We start from the raw sequence: 22,832 nt of genomic DNA on the forward strand, positions 1-22,832 counted from the left end.
CACATCACAACCAGATGAGTCTAGATTGATGGGAAATATCATTGTATGGAGAATAGCTAATACTTCTTATGTATAGGCTACACACATAGGTGTGGATACTTCTCAATTTTTTTTGGCCACTGCTAAAAAGGAAGAGAAGGCCATGTTTGAACTGCAGAGCAAATATGAGGGTGTTTTGGAAGCTTACAATAAAGAAGTTCAAAAGAGGATTGAACTTGAAAATAAAGTAATGGGGAGGTCTATAAGACCAAGAATAACATATCCCTATCTCCCAGTGGAACCTTTTAAATCCACTCCTCTCATAGAGATGCCAGATACTCCACAGAGGCCACAGTATTACATTGCTGAAGACTTTGAAGAAGAAAAGAGAAAGTTGTTGGCCTTACATGTAGAATTGAATGCAAAATATGAAGATAAATTGAGAAAAGCTCTCACATATTTGGGGGATAAAATTGAATGGCCATTAGTTTATGATCAATTGGCTAGAGTGATAGACATATGGGAAGAATTGAAATCAAGGGATGAGGCTCTAAGGCCTATTGTGAATAAATGGGTAAGATTAAGGAAGGAAATGACATTTTAATGTTATTTTGTTATAAAAGTCTCACATGATCAAATTAAGAAGACTTTTGATATTGTTTCTGATCTTCTTGATTTTGATAATAAAAGAATTCATCTGCAGAGAATAATAGTTGGCTATTTAAATAAATATAAGAGCTAAAAGTTTACTTTATTCCCTCATGCCCTACATAGAAGGAATAATTTGAAAAATAAAGATGAATGGGCTAAGGAACTTGATGATTTATTTTGTCTAAGGGTGAATAAAACTATCAATGAAACATGGCATGAATGGTGGGCTACCACAATAGAGGAAATAGTAAAAGCCCATATATTCTTTGATTCTCTGAAACAAGAATTTGTTGATATTGACAGGGAAGCTGAATATGTAATCAAATAACAATAGGATATTCTTCATTTTGACAAGCTAGATGATGCACTTTATGACAAGTGGATGGTGGATATTTCTTCTAGTGAGCAGCTAGAAGAAGTTGAAAGTGATGATGATGAAATAAATGAAGATGAATTACAAATTATCAATCCACTTCCATTAGCACCTAGAGAAGAAGAAGACAAAGAAGGGTAGCCATCTCATGGTAAAGATGCAATGGATCAGTTAGATGACGTAGCAAGAATAGAATCAAGAATAATTGTCACCTTGGTAACACATGATGATATGAGTGAAAATGCTAGAGTAAAGGTGAAGCTACATGAATTAGAGCTTGACACTTCACTAGTAAGTCTGATAACTACATATGCTAAGGATTTAGAATGAATAAAGACTAATCACATGATTCCTAGCATGCGAGGATGTATCTAGAAAAGGGGCCTACCAAAATAATAATATGATGTTATATTCCTGTTACTTGAAATTTTGTCTTTTTCTATTAAGAAAAATGTAAATATCTTTGTAAAAGAACAACTTTCAATTCTCTATGCCTAAAGCTTGTTGCATCTCACATTATTTAAGTGAGATTATAGGGCTAGAGAAGGGTCTAATTTCTAATGCATTTTGGTGTCTTACACTCAGGTTGTTTTTGGTCCAGTAATTTGAGAAAACTTTATGATGTATCTTCTCTATAAATTTTCTGAGAATACATTAATAAGGAATGATGTTTGTGTTTCTTTCTAAGGTCATTCTAAGTTTACTGCAATTGTATACAATTTTTAGGAAAAATTAATACAAATTTTGAGTTGTCGCCATATCAGTTCTTATTGAAGTTTATCTCCTTTGCTATTACCTGGTTATTTTGAGATTGTGTGAGTAAAGCTTGATTGGTTGAATGCAATTCATTTAGGTTGTATGTCAACTCATTACTGCTATTAATTTAATGAATTACATAAATGCTTTGATGACTTTGATGGGATTGTCATGGTAATAGAAAGGATGTCTGTAAGAATGAACTTCAGTAAAAATTGTTGATGTTCAGTAAGAATTGCTGATAATATTTGTTGTAAGGCAACAAATCAGATCCATAAAATTGTAGTAGACTCTAAGTACGTTCCTAATGAAACAGGCGCTGATCTTATTAATTCAGTTTGTAGATAGGTATATCATAAAGGAGCATCAAATCTAAAATCACAATCAACTTTGTTTTACTTTTCTTGAAGATTTTCAAAGGTGGTCAGCACTTGTTTGTGCAGAATTTTTTAGCCTTAGTTAGCCACTATTGTTGGGAATACTTACAAATCTATAGAAGAATTGTGACCAAATCTGCTATATGGGAAGTGTTTTATCCAAAATGTCAAAATCTTTCATGTGTCTTAGGGTATGAGATGAGAATTAGAATGAAACTAAAATAATTCTCATACAGTAGCATCTAGCCTTGAATCATCGCCTAGGTATACCCACCCTAGTTTTGCAGAGCCTAAAGAGTGGAAAATCATCCTTGGTTTTGTTGAAGTTGGGTCCAAATGGTTTGCACATGTAATTGTTAATAGGAATTGGCTAATCCTTAGATTGTGTGAGTAATATTAGTTTGGTATTGAGCATTTTGTTGTTCAGTAGTTTTAAAACACCAACAGATTGTATGTTCACATATGGTTTGAAAGGGGTCATAGTTTCACCTATGACCCTTTTCAATGAATTTGATGACAACATATGTTCCTGGGGTCCTAGGACCCTTAGGGACATATGTTGTATTAATTTATGGGTTGAAAGGAGCCATAGGTTCATCTATGACCCCTTTCAATGCATTCACTGACAACATATGTCCCTGGGGTCCTAAGAGCCCTAAGGACATATGTTGTCAAAGAATGCATTAAGAGGGGTCATAGGTTCACCTATGACCCTTTTTGACTCATTCAATGACAATATATGTCCTTGAGGTCATAGGAACCCTAGTTACATATTTTGTATTGATTATATGGGTCAAAAGGGTCCATAGCTGAACCTATGACCCCTTTCAACACATTTTCTTACAACATATGTCCCCAAGGTCCTAGGACCCCTAGGGACATATGTTTTATTGATTTAATGGTCGAAAGGGGCCATAGTTGAACCTATGGCCCCTTTCAACACATAAAATCAATACAACATATGTCCCTAGGGGTCTTAGGACCCCTATGGACATATTTTGTCATTGAATGGGTTGAAAGGGGTCATAGGTTCATCTATGACCCCTTTCAACGCATTTGTTGACAACATATGTCCCTAGTATCCAAGGACCCTTAATGATATATGTTGTATTGATCCTATGTTCATGAATGGGTCAAAAGGTGTCATAGGTGAAACTATGATCCCTTTCAATACATTCAATGAAAACATATGTCGCCAATGTCCTAAGACCCCTAGTTACATATGTTGTATCAATCGTCTGTTCACATATGGGTCGAAAGGGGTCATAGGTCCTTTAAATGCATTTGCTAACAACATATGTCCTTAAGGTCTTGAGACCATTAGGGACATATGTTATATTAATTGTATGGGTCAAAAGGGATCATAGGTTTACCTATGACCCCTTTTGACACATTTGATGACAACATATTTACCTAGGGTCCTACGACCCCTAGGGACATATGTTGTATTGATCGTAAATACTAAACCATGATCTTAAACATGAAACCCTTATTTCTTAACCATAATCCTAAATTCTAAACTTTAGTCCAAAATACTAAACCCTAAATTATAATCCAGATTTTAAATAATAACCCTAAATAGTAAATCCTAAGTGTAAATGCTAACACCTAATTCTAAAATTTTAAGCTGTAATTCTAAATACTTAGCTATAATTATTAATCCTGAATGTTAAACCCTAATATTGAATCCCAACCATTATCCTAAATTCTAAATTACCCTAAATCCTGACAAAAACTAAAATCAAATGGTAACCATAATTATAAATGCTAAACCCTACTCTAAAATGTTATATCTTGATTATATATGTTAAAATACAACATACAACCCTAAACCCTAAACCTTAATCCTAAATACTAATCCATAATCTTAATACCTTTTTAAAACCCTAATATTAAATTTTATAATCTAACCCTAAATCCTAACCGTAAACATAATAGTAACTATGATGTAAACACATATCCTAATCTACACCTGAAATATATAACCCTATATTATAATCCTAAATGATAAGAGGAACTTTTGTTAAAACACCTGACATGGATCATGGAGGGGGTAATGAGGACCATTCATTAACTTTCAATCTCAACCCTCCATTTCCCTATTGATTTCTAAATACATTTGACACGAAATATCAGGTACCCAATATTTTACTAGTTAACTTTTTTGAAAAGTGATTATGGTTGTCTTACTTGAGACATAGAAAAAATCAATGATTTTTTCATAGGGTTTAAGGGATTTGCATGCAAAAAAAAAAATTTGGGGCCCACACTTTCAAAAAGTGGTCCAATCATTTAGTTTGGTGTCCTGAGATTGCTGACACTATGGGGAGTAGTAGTAGTCGAAAGTCTAAATCGAAGAGGAAGGTGACAAATGATAAAATTGAAGAATATAGGGAAAAATATAGGGACAACCACCGTAGAAAGAGACAAGGAATGTTAAATGTTAATGAGGTCAAGCCCATAATAGTAGTTTCTAGTGAAGATGATGTTGAATTTGATAATATGAATCAACTTCATGTTGTGAATGATAGTGTATTAATCAAAGAGGAAAATGTAGGGCTTGAGAGGGAAAATATAATAATTGAGAATGATGGTGATAATGTTGCAAATGAACTTTACACGTCTCCTTGTTATAATTGAAATGAGGTTCCTTGTAACAAAGAGAGACAAACATCTAACCTTAAACTTGGTAGAACACCAAAATGGTTATTAGAGATTGATGAGGACATTTTGAGCACTTTGGAAGGGAAGAGATCACATAGAATAGTTTGGTTGTAGGCTTCAAGACTATATGAATAGTTTTTGGCATCAAGACATCGTTGGAGCAATGCCAAGTTTTTGTGCAATTTTTAAGGATGCAAAATTTAAGAGCTATGCTATCAAAAATGAACATTTGCATGAACAAGAAAATTGAGAGAAATGTCATTATTGTGAAGAATCTTTTCAGTGCTCTCAATAGCATAGGAAAAAAGAGCATTAAAAAGGACAAGACAACCTCTCGTATGGTTATTACAACTCCCTTGGTAAGTCATCATTTGAGAAAAGTGTGATTTATTAGATAAACTTGTGTTAACTTAAACATAATTCGTAAAACTTTTAGTAGAGCACTTAAAAGAAGAGAGAGTCTTGACTATACTTTTCAAACTAATACATGGGAATATTGTGGGAGACTTCCAAATTATGATAAGAAACTAATAGAGGGTGTAAAATTGCACAATTTTGGCACTCTAACTCGAGAGTGTCACCAAATGCAAAGGATGTTTTGAAGTTGAAAATTGGCAATAAAGACCATACCCTACATCCAAAACATTATTTGGAGGTACGTCAAACAATGTTGTTCAAATAGTTTTGTGAGACTAATCCAACATTAAATATATCACAAAGGGCCTTTGAATCAATGAAGGCATTTTATTGTGTGCCTCTTAAGATTCGAAATACATGTTGTTCCAAATATCATGTGGAGTTTTCTATGCACCATGAAGTATTATGCTCTATCTGTTCTGCTTTGTATACTAATAAAATGTTGGAAATTTTTGGTGTTACTTGCCTTCCAAAATCATCAAGATCATTACTATATCAGTTTTCTTATGTCCTAGAGATGATGGTTGTTTCTTTTATAGAATTGATTTCTTAAATGAGAAGTGTTTACAATGTGGTGGTTTATCAAATTTTTTGACATTTTACATGAGCGATATGAAGAAGATATTGGAAAGACATTAGTTTCAAAGAAGGTTTATGAAATAGTGAAATACACATTGAATAATAGAGGTGAAGGCTCTAGATGTGAGTTGGTTGAAAAAAATGTGTGGCTGATTTTATTTCAGATTTCAAGAAAAATCTTTTTTACAAGTATGCAACACATAGTCATAGGTCTTAGTGGTTGGATCAACAATTTAGAATGTGTAATGATACTTTCCCCATTGGGACTATTATATTAGTGTTGACTTTGTACATAACTATATATTACAAAACCAAAATGAGACACAATCTGAATATTACAACTTCATTTGAATTGCTATTTTTGTCTACATAACATATAGACATGTTGTTCATAGTGCGGAAGATAACTAGGAGATAATCAAAGAGTGCCACTTTTATATGAGCAATGATAAATCTCAATCTCACAATTTTTTCAAACATTGTTTTGAGAATTATTTTGAGTTCTTACGAGAACATGATATTGCTATAGATAAACATCTCATTTGGTCAGATAATTGCACATGTCAATTCAAGAATACTTGCATGTTTTATTAGTTGTGTAGAATTTATAAGATGAATATACCTCATATTTGGAGCTTTTTAAAGTCTAGACATGGGAAAGGGAATCATGATGGAGTAGGGGCATGTGTGAATAGAGCTCTAGTGACGAAGAAAGCAATAGGACTTCTTGATGCTCTTACCATGGTTGATTGGTGTACTTCTACATTATCATAGAGGGGAGCTCTTGGTTTGGTAGTGCATAGGTTCTTTTGGTTGGTTGAGGAGGGATTCTTAGGTGACAGAATGGATTGTGCTATAGTCAGTGGTTCTTCAAAGATGCATTCATTCCATAGATCTACTTATAGTACATGGACTATTTGGATGTGATAAATAACTTTCTTATGTCCTAGTTATTTTTGGTGTGATTGGCATCAATGTGAGTCAAGTGAGTGGGTGGATACATGGAATCCACATTATCTTACTCCATTATCTCTCATTTCCTTTATTAAAAATGACAACATGGACAATTCTGTTGACCATAACCATCTATTAGATCTTCTTTGGCCAAGATAAGTATTTACATTGTTTGCACCACAAGGGAATGATGAGAAATATTATTATTGGTTAACATATTGTGTACAAGGGAAACAAAATCTTGCATAATTGATTACAAATGTTGATGGATTCGCATATCCTACTATTAAGTTGTTGTTGTTGGAACATGGCTGCAAACATACATGCTTAGAAAGAATGGAATTTCTACATTCAAAAACTATGAGAAGAAAAAAATAATTCTCATATATTCTATTATAGCAGGGGATGTAAAGTTGTTGAAGCATCAAGGAAGACCAAAAGTAAAATAAATTTTTATTATTGGTAATCTTGATCATAGAGCCCTATTGGAGACCCTCAAACAGAGAGATGACTAGGGATTTTTTTAGTGGCTATTATTCGCCAATTGGCTAATATCTCCCAATTGGTCTATAGAAATTGGCTAAAAAAAACATCGTATACTAGTTGATTGGTTCGCCAAGATTTTATAAAATACTCATATAGTGGTTGGAACGTTCGCCACTATTATTAAGTCATTTTAGTTTGGTAGTTGGGTTCTTCACCCATATTTCTCTTTAATGTTTACTCTTATTCGCCACAGAATGAATTGCGTGTCTCTTTTGACAATCATCATTCACAAAATTCTCATTTTCCTATGTGAATTTTTTTTTTTAATGAGTGACACTGTACTCCACAGACAACTTGCCTTGATACGTGTCAACATTTCGGTGACTACCTCGACAATTCTTCTTCCTTCAAGAAATGATGGCTGAAATTAAACCTCAGCCATTGATCTTGGATCATCAGACGGTCTGAGTTCTCAAATAATACATTTAACATAATTACATTTCAAAACATAATTTTCCATCAATATTAATAATTTTATTAAAAACAAAAATTATAATCGCCATTATTTTATAAAAATTGTCTAAACTATTAAAAAATTTGCCACCAAATATCCATCGATTGACGCATAATTTGCCAAGATTATTAAAAATTTTTTCACCCAAATGACATGTGATTCGCCACAATTTTATAAATTTTGGGAGGGGGCGTTCCTTAAAGTTATCTCTGGATGACCCTTTGGGAACATTTCACTAGGTAATACTAACTCACAACGAGGCTTCATATGTTTATTTTATGCTTTAAATTTATTTTCATATGTTAATTATGTGTATACTTGTACTTAATATTAAATGCACAAAATACTAATATTTTCTATGATATTGAATTGTAGGTGTCTTCAACAATAGCAGTGCATAAAGATAGAAAAAAATTAAGGAGAAAAGCGAAGTCAATTCTATGATAGTTTAGTCTCATGGGGACTATCGGTGAAATGTCAAATGCTACAGGGCGATAATGTTGAGGTCTACAATAAACTCTCTCATTTTGAAGAGATCACATTCAAATTGGATTTGGCACAATGATCTTGACCAATGCCAAAACTTGCATCACTGCGTAACTTTGAAACCACTAATCTCAACATCAAATCATCAGCTCCATTAGCTCCAAATGGGTGGGTGAACCTAGTGACACCCTTTTTCTAACCATAGAGAGCCTATAATGTCCGTGACCACCTCACACTAAAGTGTCTCTAACATGCTCTAAGTGCATTTGGAGATCATTGTTTTTAGGGTCATAACTTAGAGCTCATGGGGTATATTGCTAAAATATAAAATTCTATAGAATGGTGAATTTGAGGTCTAAAATAAACTCTCTCAATTTGGAGATATCATATTCAATTTGTATTTGGCACAACTATCTTACCTAATGCCAAAACTTGTAGTGTTCCTCAGTTCATTGGTGCATCATTGCATAACTTTGAAACCGCTAATCCTAGCATTGAATGATCAACTCTATTAGCTCTGGATGGGTGAGTGAACCTAGTGACACCTTTGTTCCAATCAAAGAGAGCCTACAATTTTCACAACCACCTCATACCAAAGTGTCTCTAAGATGCTCTAAGTGTGTTTGGAGATCAAACTCACAAGGGTCATAACTCGGAGCTCATGGGGACTATCATTGAAATGTTGAATGCTATAGGGTGGTGATGTTGAGGTCTACAATAACCTCTCTTAGTTTGGATAGATCAAATTTGGTTTGGATTTGGCAGAACGATCTTGCTCGATGCCAAAACTTGCAGTGTGCCTTAGTTCATTGGTGCATCATTGTGTAACTTTAAATGTAGACATCTAAATCTACATATCTAGTCATCTCCTAAGACACTACTAATTAAATATTTATTATTTAATTAATTAATTGTCATCCCTTAGTTAATTAATTTATTTAATTAACTATAGTCAAATTGATAAAATCAAATGATAACCCAAAATCAATTTATCAATTAAATCCCTATTCCTCTATTAAATTAAATAAATGTCCAAATCTATTTAATTTAATCCCACATCACCCATTTATGAAATAAATCATTTAATAAATCATCATAATCCCTAAAACCATCCCTAAACCCTATATCTACCCCTAACCTAACCCATTCACCCATACTAACCTCACTTAGCCTCCTAACTAACCCATCCCATCAAAGATAAGCTACTTGCCCCCTAACCTGCTTTCTAAACTAAGTCTAATCCCCCTACAAAACATGTGCACAACTTTAAGCAAGGGTTAAGACTTGCTAACCCAAGCCAAAATCAACAAGTCTCCCTTATCCTCTTCCATCCCTATCCAAGGGAATTAATGGTTCTTAAATGCCATTAATTCCTCTTACATCCCTCTTACACACTCATCCTCCCTCATTACTACTCTTGACCCTCCCTTTTGACCACCCAATCCTCTTGTGACACTTGTCACAAGGCTAGAGCCCTAAACAAGCACAATCCATGTGCTTCCCTTAGAAACCATCTTAGCCCTCCCTCACCATTCTTCCATCCTTGCATCCTGATCCTCCATTTCACTACCCCTCAGCCTATAAATAAATCTCTTCCCTCTTACAATCCATCATCAACTTTTATGCAAACTTATAATGCCCCACTAACCACTACATCACAACCATTTTACACCATCACCATGCTAAAATCCATCCACACCTCCATTGTTGAAACCCTCACTCATCTACATGCTTGGTAAAACACCTATCCATTGAAAGCTTGAGCACACTGTGAGCATACATCCCCTATCCATCAGGTACATATCTACGTCATTGTAGGTTACACCCAAGGAGCTTACCATTCTTAGTTTGCTTTCCTTTTGGTGATAACCTCATCCTATCATAAGTGTTAACTGCTTTAGTTTTGTATATGATTTCATTAATAGTTTATATTCAATATTACACTACTAGATTAGGTGATACATTTTGGCATGCCCCTTGGGACCCCGCATCTGGGTCACCATAACCACACTTTTTGCTTGTTAATGTTTGATTAATGAAATTGATGTTTTGTGTTCATTTGTGTACATAGGTGGTCTTCTAACATATTTTCAGGCACCATAGAATCTTATCAGGAAGTGTACTCTTGGACATAAAATCAAATTCCTATTCACAATCCTGCAACTACAAATCACAAACCTGCAGCCACAAGATCATGGTCCAAAACTAGTAGGAATGTGAATCCATGAGGGTGGGATCACTCTCTGTCTCAAATCCCACTAGCAAGTTCCATAAAAAATACCCCCATCATTCCCGCTAACCTTATTCCCATAGGAATGCCAAATTTCACCAACGAGATCGCTGTAAAATACCTATGGGAATGCTTAATCTATTTAGTCAACCATTAAACCCCACATTTTCCCTCCTTCATTGAACCCATAGAAACATCTATCAGTGATAATTCTTCCCCATAAACTTGTGGGATTGCACTTTTGCAGATCACTCTGTTACTTTATTCCTATGACTCACTTTTCTACACTTTTCACTAGCTCTCTACACCTTAATCTCATGACCTTTAGCTACATTCCCATGCTATGGGATCGTAGATTAAAACTTGTGGGTTCACTAGATTGTCCAACCAATTGCAGACATTTGATTTTTTCTATTGCAGGTATTCATTGGAGAAGAATGCTAAAAGATTTTTGCAGGTTTTATTACAATGCTTGCTAGAAAAGTTGTGTTTAAGTGCTTAAAATAAACAATTCTCACTTTCTCATGGAATGCATGTCTAGATCTTAGAACATCTTTCATTAGAATGTTTGAATGGTTTGATTTAAAAAGAAAAATCCACTCTTAAATTTCAAGTTTTAAAAATTGAACCAATGCGATGAACACTTCATTTCAAGTGTAAACAAACATTATGTGGAAACACCTCCATTTTAGGGCTTAAAATAAATCCATCAAATCTTGAATGTCTAAAGGATAAACTCACTCTTATTCTCTCCTTGTGAAATCTTTCTTGTTCAATTTACTTTTGCTGATGTAATTTCCTTTGTTGACTACCACTGTAAAGTTGAAAATGAACAATTGAGTGCTAGGATCATGTGTGTCTTCAAAAACTAGTTTGTTAGTATACACTAAATTGTCCAAATAGAAATGAATCAAGTGCCTTGCATGTTTTGAGATTGTTCCCTCTAGCATGTCTTGGTCTTCTCTATTTTATGTAACTTAAGACCTTAAAGTACATGACACATGTACTGAAAGTTGTTAGCAAGATCATCTGCAACAACCTAGGAGCGCTTCTAGTGAGTTCATTCACCTTTGGGAAGCACGTCCCCTTTGGTATGAAGCTCAAACTGATAAAAATCTAGCTGGTATATAAATGAGGGGAAAGGTAAATTTTCTCACTCTTTCACCTAAGTTTGGGTGGTGTGTTTATGGGGGTAGTGTGAGGTGGAAAAACTTTCCCATGATTTTAGCATATCTGGAATGGATCCTTAAGTCGATTACATATGCAACAACCATTTGGCAAGACTCCAAAGACCTATTTACAACCCTATTTTAATCATCAAGATTTTATCCATGGTATGTTAATTCATGGTGCAAGGGAAACAACGTCCCCCTAGTAGAGGCATAAGGCTAATTGGGTTTCATCTCCAAGGGTCATTATTCCCACAAAAGGGGAACTTCTATTTGCCATGCCTTGAAGATTCTTTGATGTGTATCATTTATCAATCAACTCTTGTCTCAACTTACCTCTTCGATTAAAGGGACATGTTGTACTAGAATTAGGAGACATCAAGTTGTGGGTTGTTGAATAGCATATTGCAACCAAAATTTGACTTAGGGATAAAAGGTGTGTTTGAATTTTATTATTTGTGCTCAATGCCCATGAAATAATTTGTAGAAACATACACAATTTCTATGGTTACTATCAAATCCTTTTTCTGAAGAGATCACTTGTTTTTCTTTCTCAAAGTTGCTTTGTCCTTTGAGAAACTGTTTGCTTGTAATCCATCACGTCAAAAAGATATTATCCTTGTTATTTTAGAAATAGTTGTTATCAAGTCCATTCACAAAAAATTTAGTCTCGTTAGTTTGACCTTACCTTTTTCAAAACTATCCTTGTTATCTCAAATACAACTATTAGCAAGATCCAGTTGCAAACAAACTTTTTTCTCCTTGGTCCAAATTTGTCTTTTTCAAAATATCTTTGTTACCTATCCCACTTGACTAAAAAACATTCTCTGTAAAGCCTTCAAACAAAAAATTGATCTTCAAAATAGGCCATCCTTACCTTTGTTTAAAACAATTGATAGCAAGTTTATTCATGACAATCCTAAGCTTAGTTTTCCCACTTTACTACTTACATACTAAAAGAAACACCCAAACCATTTTGCCTGTTTTACACAAATACACTACTCTCTTGAAACCTAGTTACTCCTCTTATGTTTTCAACCCAAAGTTAAAAGGTATACTTAGCATAGTCACTACCTCTAAAACCCCACAGTTTTGACCAAATCTCCTAGAGTTATCTCATGTCAGGCCAAACCAAGACCAAGTTCAAAAAGGCTAAACTTCCACAAATATCAGTTTACAAGCAAATAGAAGTAGAACACAAGAAGTATACCCCAACTCAAGGATCACTAAACTAGACCAATTCGAGATAGACGATGCAAACATTGCACTACAAACTGAGTGAGATTACAAAATTCAAAACCTAACTCTCCGACGAGGTGTCAACCATAGCCTTATCGATAACTCTAGTGTTACTTTGATTAGGTCCTTCTTTTTCCACACACACTTATGCACTTATCTCCTCATAGGCTTAGTCTTTCACATAATTCCACCATCCCATTTAAGCATTTAAATAGAATCATCTCCTCCCCTTTTTTCATCAACCTTAGGTTTTTTAGGAATCTTCATCCATCTCAACATCATGGTTATCCTTAAACTAAGCGTTGTTAAGGATAAGCTGTCACTTGTGTTCGACATCACCTTGAGCAAAAAGTTGGGCTACAAACTTGATCTTCATTTGTCTTCCAAAAGGTCATAAGGATACTTTAGAGTTTGACATCACCACCACATTCTCCAAGTTCACACTTAAGGGAAACAAAAATCTCCTTCACTTAGTGTTGCATCATTTTAGGCTTCCTAGATATCACTAAAAACCCTTTCACACATCCTCCTTTGCATCTTAGGAAATTCTTCCACCCTAGTCACACATAGAAAAATAATCTTTGTACATACACTTATCATCATCATTTTGCATTCCATCCTTAGGAAAGTCTACATTTCATGCCACCTACCACACATTTCAGTAAGAATAAGTAGAAAGAGAAGGACATGAATCCTAGTCTTAGTAGTAACACAACTCAAGCTCAGCCATACCCCATAGTTTCTACGACACCACTAGATCCACCACCACAAACTCCTAAAGAAATAGCTTCTTCAAGAGACATTGATGCTTTCATGAACCAACCTAGACATACAACCATTGTTAATGCAATCATAGATCAAAATAGGGAAACCATCATGGAAAACTTCTTAAGAGATAATGTTGGCACCTTTGATTTTGAATGACCATCATATCCCAATATTACAAATCCTACACATCCCCTATTTGGATGGCTACCACCATCTACAGGGTCATCTATCCCTCATGATCCTTTCTTTTCACCAAGTAGCTGGTACCAACAAACACAAGCAAAACCAATAGACCTGAATAACCCCTCAACCCAGGTCATTGCACCCATTCCACAAAACACCCAACCCATCCTCACTCAACCCTTAGTACATACCACATCCCAACCCACCACAAGTGTATCATCTACATCTGCTTCCACCACTAATATCCCCACTTTGCAATATACCACTTTTTCACTTGGCAACACTACATTTTCCCTTCTATCTCAAAACACATCCAATCCATTCACTAGTTCCACAAACATCCAACCTACATCCTAGTACACTATACGAATGCGTACATTAGGGTTGAATACTTCATCTTCCATCCCACCCAACATCACTATCAATCCCTTTGTCACTAGCCAAATTAATTTAGCCTCATTTCCTTTAGGGCCTTGGAGTTTTGGTATGACATGAGGGCCTACTACTAGTATCCCCTTCAACATTGCATCCATGTCCATTCCTCCCTCCTCAAGTCTATTCATTTCCAACCATTACCAACTATTTTCCTATGCCACCTTTAGGCAATAACTAAATCACCCTTCCTTCCCAATACCTGACTGTGAACACTTTTCCTCACATCAATTACCTAGCACCTGTTAATACTCAGCCACCTTTTCAAGCAATAACACAAACAACATATATCGGGCAAGGTATACATTCCCAAAGCATGGTCCATGCATTACCGCTGCTGCCATCTTTTTAGCCACAATCATCACACCAACAGTATGCCTAAGCATCCCCACAGAATTACATAGTAGGGAAAGAAGCTCATACTTAAATCCCTCATCAACAGTCTACACAGTAGATGTAGCAATATGCCCAAACTACATTCCACCAACCCATGACATCCATCCCAATAGTAGTGCAACCTATTTTTCAACCACCACCATATGGAAATCAAGGTTTTCCATAGAAACCTTTGGCATCCACTACATATCTCACACCGAGGGCACCTGGACTGGGGGCACCCATTACCTTGATTGTAAACTCTAAATGGGAAGAGATGAAAAATTCTCTTAAGGCCCTCAAAGCTGGAATAGACTCCAAAGCTTTCAAATTCAAAAAGTATTATTCATATCCATTTGAAAAAACCATCATAATGACACCCTTTCCTAAAAATTTTGAGATCCCAAAGTTTACTAAATTTAGAGGGAAAAGTGACCCAGTCACACACATCAAGGAATTCTATATGCACCACCAAGAAGTGGCCTATGATGATGTGTTCCTCATGCAACTTTTTTCAAAAAGATCAAGAGGCCCTACCCTCAAATGGTTTTTTTACATACCCTAAGGTACCATTAAGACATTTATTGATCTCTTTGAAGCCTTTGTAGCTCAATATGCTCATCTAGTTGAGATTGAGTTGTCTATAGTAGATTTGGTTCATACCAAGCAAAAAGGAGGAGAAAGCCTTGCAAAATACTTACAACATTGGAAAACCCTCACAACTAGGATCTCATGCACCATCCTCGAGCATCACCTTGTCAAAATGTTCTTTAACAATGCACATCCTAGTCTTGCCCAACACATGGTTATGAACTATATACAAACATATATATACATTAAGGAAAAAAGGATGGGACTTGAGAAAGGGCTCATCAAGATGGTGTCATCAAAATTTATAAAGAAAACACCTAGGACCAAGGTTCAAACACTGACAAACCATGGTATTGGAATAAAAATAAGAACATAGTTACTGATGGCATCATTGACACCTGACATGTTCATATTGTCAGGGCAGCAGCCAATGCTCGCACCACATTTTGTCAACAACAACAACCTTACCAACAAAAACCACCAATCTATCAGTAATTACCTATGCAAAACAATACACACCCAAATACCTAGCCATCAAAATTAGACTAATGCTATCACACTTTTGGCCAGATCTAAACCATGTGTTCAGAGACAACCTCATGTATACAACTCATTGGGGGAGCCCCTTGATGCAATCTTTAAAAAAATAGCCAAGGATGATCTTATTCAAAATCCAAAAACACAACCCTTGGAACCTAATTAGTCTGAGGCATCCTAGTATAAGGGTAATGAGTTTAGCAAATTCCATCATGTTAATGGGTATACCAGTTTCAAATGCATGCAACTCAAGGACTATGTCCAAGACCTTATTGAATAGAAATAGATCACAGTGGGGGTGCCTACCTCACCAAATCCAGGATTATTGATATACCAAAATGCTTTTCCTCCTCACAATGCAAGTATGGGTAAAGCACCTACAAATATTCCTATCAACAAACCCAACAATGCTCAAAACAAGCAAGGTGATAACCGAGATAAATCTCAAAACTATACCTTAGCATACTTAGACTATGGAAACCTTATCAGATGGATATCACAAGTTGAGCCTTCTATCAATGTTATAAGAATCAAAGGCCCATATGCCTAATGTAAAATTACTACTTGATGTGGTTGACTCAATATAGTTGACCCATCTATATCTACACCATCAAGACCACCTCCATCGAGAAAACCTTCATCAGCACCACCCCCATTAGGACCATAGTATAATATCTTGGAACACCTTGCAAATATGCACAACTCATACTTCCATTATAGATCTCTTACAAACAAGCCCACTTTATCAAGAGATCCTTAATAGTACTCTCCATGAGTCATGAATCCCCACAGACATAAATGCCACCAAGTTCTACAACTTGATTAGCCACTTTTCCACATCATGTTCTTTGTCCTTAAAAACCTCTAACATCCCAACAGTTGAACCTAATCATATACTTCCACTTTGTATAGATATCATGGTTTTTGACTTTGCAATCAAATAGGTCATGATAGATAATGGATCAACTTTAAATCTATGTACTTTAAAATTCATCAAAAAAGCAAGATACACTGAAGTAGATATCCTTAATGAGGTCATTACCATCAAATCATATGACAACTTAGAGCGCACCACTAAAGGAACCATCTTGCTACCTCTCTGAGTCAGCCCAACCACTTAAGAAATAGTTTTTCACATAGTTAATCTTAACCTTCCATACAACATTCTCCTTGGCTGACCATGGATTCATGCCATGAAGGCCATTCCATCCACTTATATTAGTGCATCAAGTTTTTGCATAATGGCACCAAGGTAACCATCCATGCAGATCCTAAACCCTTTGCTTATTGCAATGTGGTTGAAGCTTCATCCACCAACCATTATCTTGGAATCAAAATTGGCCACACCATGGCTAGCTCCTCTAGTAGTTTCCATGATCTAGATACCATTTTAGCCTCCACCCTTTCCATTGTTAAGATCAACTACTAGGGTTGAGGTGAATACAGTCTCACAAATTCTTTTGATGTTGGTGCTTTACTACCTAATCCACATGCTCAAGGGTGCCCAACACATTAGGGCCCAAAGCCAAATATGACCCCTTAGCTTAGACAATTGGACCCTACTACATTCATTACCAAGGATATCCTTGATGGAGAAGAAACTGCTCTAGACATTTGTACATGGCTATACAAAGAGCTACCTCCAAAAAGTGAAGAACTTCTTGATCACCTCAAACAAAAATACCCATGGTCACATCACCTTGCTACTGAGCAATGGGATTATCAAGGAGGTGGTCTAGGTCATTTGGAGTTAGGCATTAAGTAGCCTGTGTAAGCATACAAAGAAAAGAAAAAGAAAGGCTTAGGCTATGGACTCCTTGTAACTAGGGGCACCACAAAAGAAGGCCATGCCTTCACAAACATCCAAAATAGTCTTGTTGAGGTTGAAAGACATTCTTGAGGAGGTAGAAAAGAAAGAATATGATAATATATTCCTTGACAAAATTATCCTAGGAGATTCTATGCTCTGCCAATTATTCCTAAATCTTATAGACTTACCACTTGCTCACCCTGAACTCATTAATTGGGACCAACCAAGTGTTGTCCATGTTGATGAATTCTCTATAGAGAATATTTTCTTTAGATTTATGGGGGCAAAAACACCACATAAATGGTCACTACCACCATCAACATATGTCTACAAAATGGATTCAGTACGTTACTTTGGGGAGGAGGAAATCTCCAGTCACAAAATTGAACCAAAAAATGAAATGAAAAAAAAAAAAAAAGTAAAACAAAACCATCCTATGGTGAAAACTCCTCTGGAGTGCCATTGAATGATTCAAAAAATGAAACAAAAAAGCAAAAAAGTAAAACAAAATCGTCCTCTGGAGCACCATTGAATGATTCAAAAAATGAAAAGAAAGCAAAGGATGCATCCAATAGTGAAAACTTATTGGAGGCACCTGAAGATGGAGATTTCATCCCTCCCCCATAAGATCATATGCCTACCATCTCATTAGTCTTGATAGAGGAAACTAGATCGGTCAATATCAATCTAATCAAGGTACCATAGATTACATATATTATTGCATCTCTACCACCCAAGCAGGTAGAGCTTCTCATCGAATTCCTCCATGAAAATGTTGGTCTCTTTGCATGGTCCTATCAAGACATGTTGGGGTTGGACCCCATGTTAGGAGTACACCATTTGGTCATGGATCCAAAGGCAAAATTGGCCAAGCAAAAGCTCTATAAGATGCAGCCCAAATTTTCTTTATTGGTTAAAGTAGTCTTAGAAAAATTGCTAGAGGAAAAGATCATTCACTTGATTGACTATTCAGAATGGATCTCCAACATGGTACCTATCACAAAATCTTTTAGTGATATTAGGATTTGTACAGACTTCAGAGATCTCAACAAGGCTTGCATGAAGGATGATTTCCAATTACCAAATAGATATGATTGTTGATCTCACTACAAGTCATGAGCTTTTATCACTCATGGACGGTTTCTCCAAATATAATTAGATTCAAATAGTAGAGGCAGACCAACATAAGATATCATTTACCACCCTTGGGGGACATTTTGTTATAACATGATGCCATTCAGGTTAAAGAATGTTGAAACAACATATCAATGTGCAATGGCAGTCATCTTACATGACCTAATCAATAAAACTCTTGAGGATTACATAGATGGTATTCTAGTTAAATCTCTTAATACCCTTGATCATTTATCTCATCTCAATGAAGTGTTTGATCGATTGGCTAAATATTGCCTCATGCTCAACCCCAAGAAGTGTGTCTTTGACATTACCTCAGGAAAGCTCTTGGGATTCATTGTGCCATGGTAGTCATCTTACATGACCTAATCCATAAAACTCTTGAGGATTACATAGATGGTATTCTAGTCAAATCTCTTAATACCCTTGATCACTTATCTCATCTCGAGGAAGTATTTGATCGATTGGCTAAATATTGCCTCATGCTCAACCTCAAGAAGTGTGTCTTTGACATTACCTCAGGAAAGCTCCTGAGATTTATTATATCATGGTGTAGTATTGATATTAATCCTAAAAAGGTCAAGGCCATCATGGATATGGCTCCTCCTCAAACACTCAAACAACTTTGCTCTATTTAGGGGAAACTACAATCGGTCAAATAATTCATCTCCCAGCTCTCTGATAAGTGCCAACCATTTACACATTTACTCAAAAAGGATTAAAATTTTAGGTGGGACCCCATTTACCAATACAACTTTGAACTAATCAAGAAATACTTGGCTAATCCACCTATATTGGTTCCTCTCATTGAAGGATGCTCACTCATATTATACATCATAGCTACCCTAATAGCACTAGGTGCTCTTCTAGCACAACTAGATGATGCAAGGAAAGGGTTATTTACTACATCAGCCATACTCTAGTGGGGTATGAGCTCAATTACACACCAGTGGAAAAGGCTTGCTTAGCCATGGTATTTTCCACTTAGAAGTTGTGCAATTATATGTTAAGCCACACTGTGCACCTCATATCCAAAATTGATCCATTAAAGTATATGTTGTCACACACAGTGCTCACAAGGCATCTAGACAAGTGGGTCATGGTCCTCAAAAAATTCAACATCCAATATGTTGACAAAAAGACTATCAAAGGCTAGGCTATAGTAGATCACTTGGCAGATGCACCTTTGATTGAAGATCACCCTCTCATTATGGAATTCTTGGATGAACACCTCTTCTTAGTAGATGAACAACCCTCTTGGAAGTTATACTTTGATGGATCTTACACATCCCATGACTTTGGAGCCAGAATACTCTTGGTCACACCTCAGGGAGATTACATTCCTAAATCTTTTAAATTACAATTCTCATGCACCAACAACATCTTAGAGTATGAAGCCCTTATTGTAGGGCTCAAAATAGTGGTTGAATGGAATATCACAGAGCTACAGGTCTTCAAAGATTCACAACTTATTATCAAGCAAGTTCTAGATGAATATCAGACCAAGGATGACAAGCTGTAGCCCTATAAGGAGTTGGTAGACTAGTTGAAGGAACATTTTACTCAAATTCAGTTCATGCAAATACCTAGATTGTAGAACAAGGCTATAGATGCCATGGCCACTATTGGCTCACTTTTGGAGATCCCATAGGAGGTTACATAGTATGAATTCCTAGTTGAGAAGCTACACAACCTACATACAAGAATGATGAATCAACATAGGTATGCATCTTGGTTCGTCCCCAATCCCCATGGTACCACAAAATTTATGCTTACCTACTAAATGGTATCAAATATCCCCATCTCACACAAACCCAACACCAGAACCTTATTCATAGAGCACCCCATTATACTATCATAGATCAAACCCTATATCATCATGGCTATCATGATACTCTCTCTCAATGTTTAGACCAAAATGAGGCTGCAATGGCTCTCAAAGAGGTACACAATGAACTTTATGGTGCTCACATGATTGGAATAGTTCTAGCTAAGCAAATCCTTTGGGTTAGATATTATTGGCCTACTCTAGAGCTTGATGCATGCAACTTTGCAAAATAGTGTCTACCTTGCCAACATGCTAATCTAATCCGAGCCCCATCTTAAGATTTGCAAGCTATTACGCCACCATGGTCATTTGCATGTTGGGGGTTTGACCTTGTTGGTGTTATAGCACCTCTCTCTTCCAAAGGACATAAGTGGATAATCACCACCACTGATTATTTCACTAAATGGGTAGAAGCAGTCCCCCTTGTCACTACTATAGGAGTTTAGGTGTCCAAGTTTATCCTCTATGATATCATATACCGCTTTGGCATCCTGACTACCATTTTTACCGACTATGGAGGTAATTTTGAAAATCTCAATATGGAGCAACTATACACTTCCCTTCATATCCATCACCATTTTTCTAGCCCATACTTCCCACAAGGTAATGGTCAGGCAGAGGCAACTAATAAAACCCTACTGAAAATCCTAAAGAAAGTTGTCAATGATTCTGATCATGACTGGCATTTGCAAATCAACCCTAGCCTATGCCTACCACACCTCATTTTGTACATCCATAGGCACAACCCCATACTCCCTAGTTTATGGTGTTGAAGCATTATTACCTATTGAGGTTGAACTCCCATCCCTGTGCATTTCTTTGTGGGGCCAAATATCTGATTAGGATTATAGAGTGGCTAGACTTACCTAGCTTGATTTACTTGATGAAAAAAGGCAACAAGCCTATGACCACCTCATGGTCTATCAAAATTGCCTCAAGCAAAACTTCAACAGGAAGGTCCATCTATGCCACTTTCAAGAAGGAGACATGGTTCTCAAAGAAAACATGAAGGTCTAAGTTGACTGAGAAAAGAAAGGCAAGTTTGAGCCCACATGGCTTGGTCCTTACATGCTCACATCATCTTTTGGCTCAAGGGCCTACTAGCTATCCACACTTGAGGGTGAAATCCTATATTATCCCACCAACATCATCCACCTCAAGAAATTATATGCCTAAAAAAAATCCTCAGTATATCCTACCCCCTTAAAGGGAAGAAAATGAGAAAAGAAAGGGAAAAAAAATCAGGTAAGGAAAAATAAGCATCCAATGGTGAAAACTTGGCAATTCAAGTGCCTTGGGTAGGTACCTTGGTCAAAACCTAGCAATTAGGCACTAGGTGTACTTAGCCTATTCATTATCTATCAATGAAATGCATCTCCCCCATCACCCCTTCACACTTCATTTCCCATCTTCCCATTTTCCAAGGTGTTCCCAAGAGTTTCATCTTCGCACTCCAAATACCTCATGACATTCCTTTTCAGCATCCATTAGCTTGGAAAGCCTACCTAGATCCTATATTCTACCATAGTTCACGTATCTATCCCATCCTTGTACCCTACCACATGTATCATATCAGGTCTATTTTATCCTTGTACCCTGCCACATGTATTATATCAAGTGTAACTTATCCTTTGTACCATGTCCATGTATCATATCCTTGTAATAATAAGAATATTCTATGTATCATATCCTTGTAACAACAACAATATTCTATGTATCATATCCTTGTAACAACAACAATATTCTATGTATCATATCCTTGTAACAACAACCATACTTTATGTATCATACCCGTGTAACAATAATCATATTGCATCAATACTATCTCCTCATCCTGAACTTTTCCCATCATACACACAGTCTCTACTGTATTATATCATATGTTTCTAAGTCATCCACACATCATATAGTCATTTTTATACATTTTCTAGTCCTATAGTGGAAGCCCGCATCACTAACTAGTTGTCTGTAGGAAGGTGTAGTTACCAATTCTAGCATTATCCTAAAAATACTATCACTAGGTCCTTACAAGATGCATCCTTCCTCATAGCAAACATTGGCCTGTCAGTACCTAGTTATCCTAATCTCTTTGGAAAAAGGTTACTTTATCATGGATTTATTCTTCCTTCTAATATTGGGTTCTTTGTGTATTTTATTCAAAAAGGGTCATTTCCATGTGATTTAGTTGTTCCCTCCTCACGATTGCCATGGTCTTCTATACCATGGTGTGCTTTGACTAGGGTAACTTGAAAGCATGGTTTTGACCAAGGTCTTTTTCTACTTGTGAGTTAATCGGATAT

Source organism: Cupressus sempervirens, chromosome 8 (assembly GCF_028749045.1).
Source record: "Cupressus sempervirens isolate cs-2001-9-10 chromosome 8, ASM2874904v1, whole genome shotgun sequence".
Lineage (NCBI taxonomy): Eukaryota > Viridiplantae > Streptophyta > Pinopsida > Cupressales > Cupressaceae > Cupressus > Cupressus sempervirens.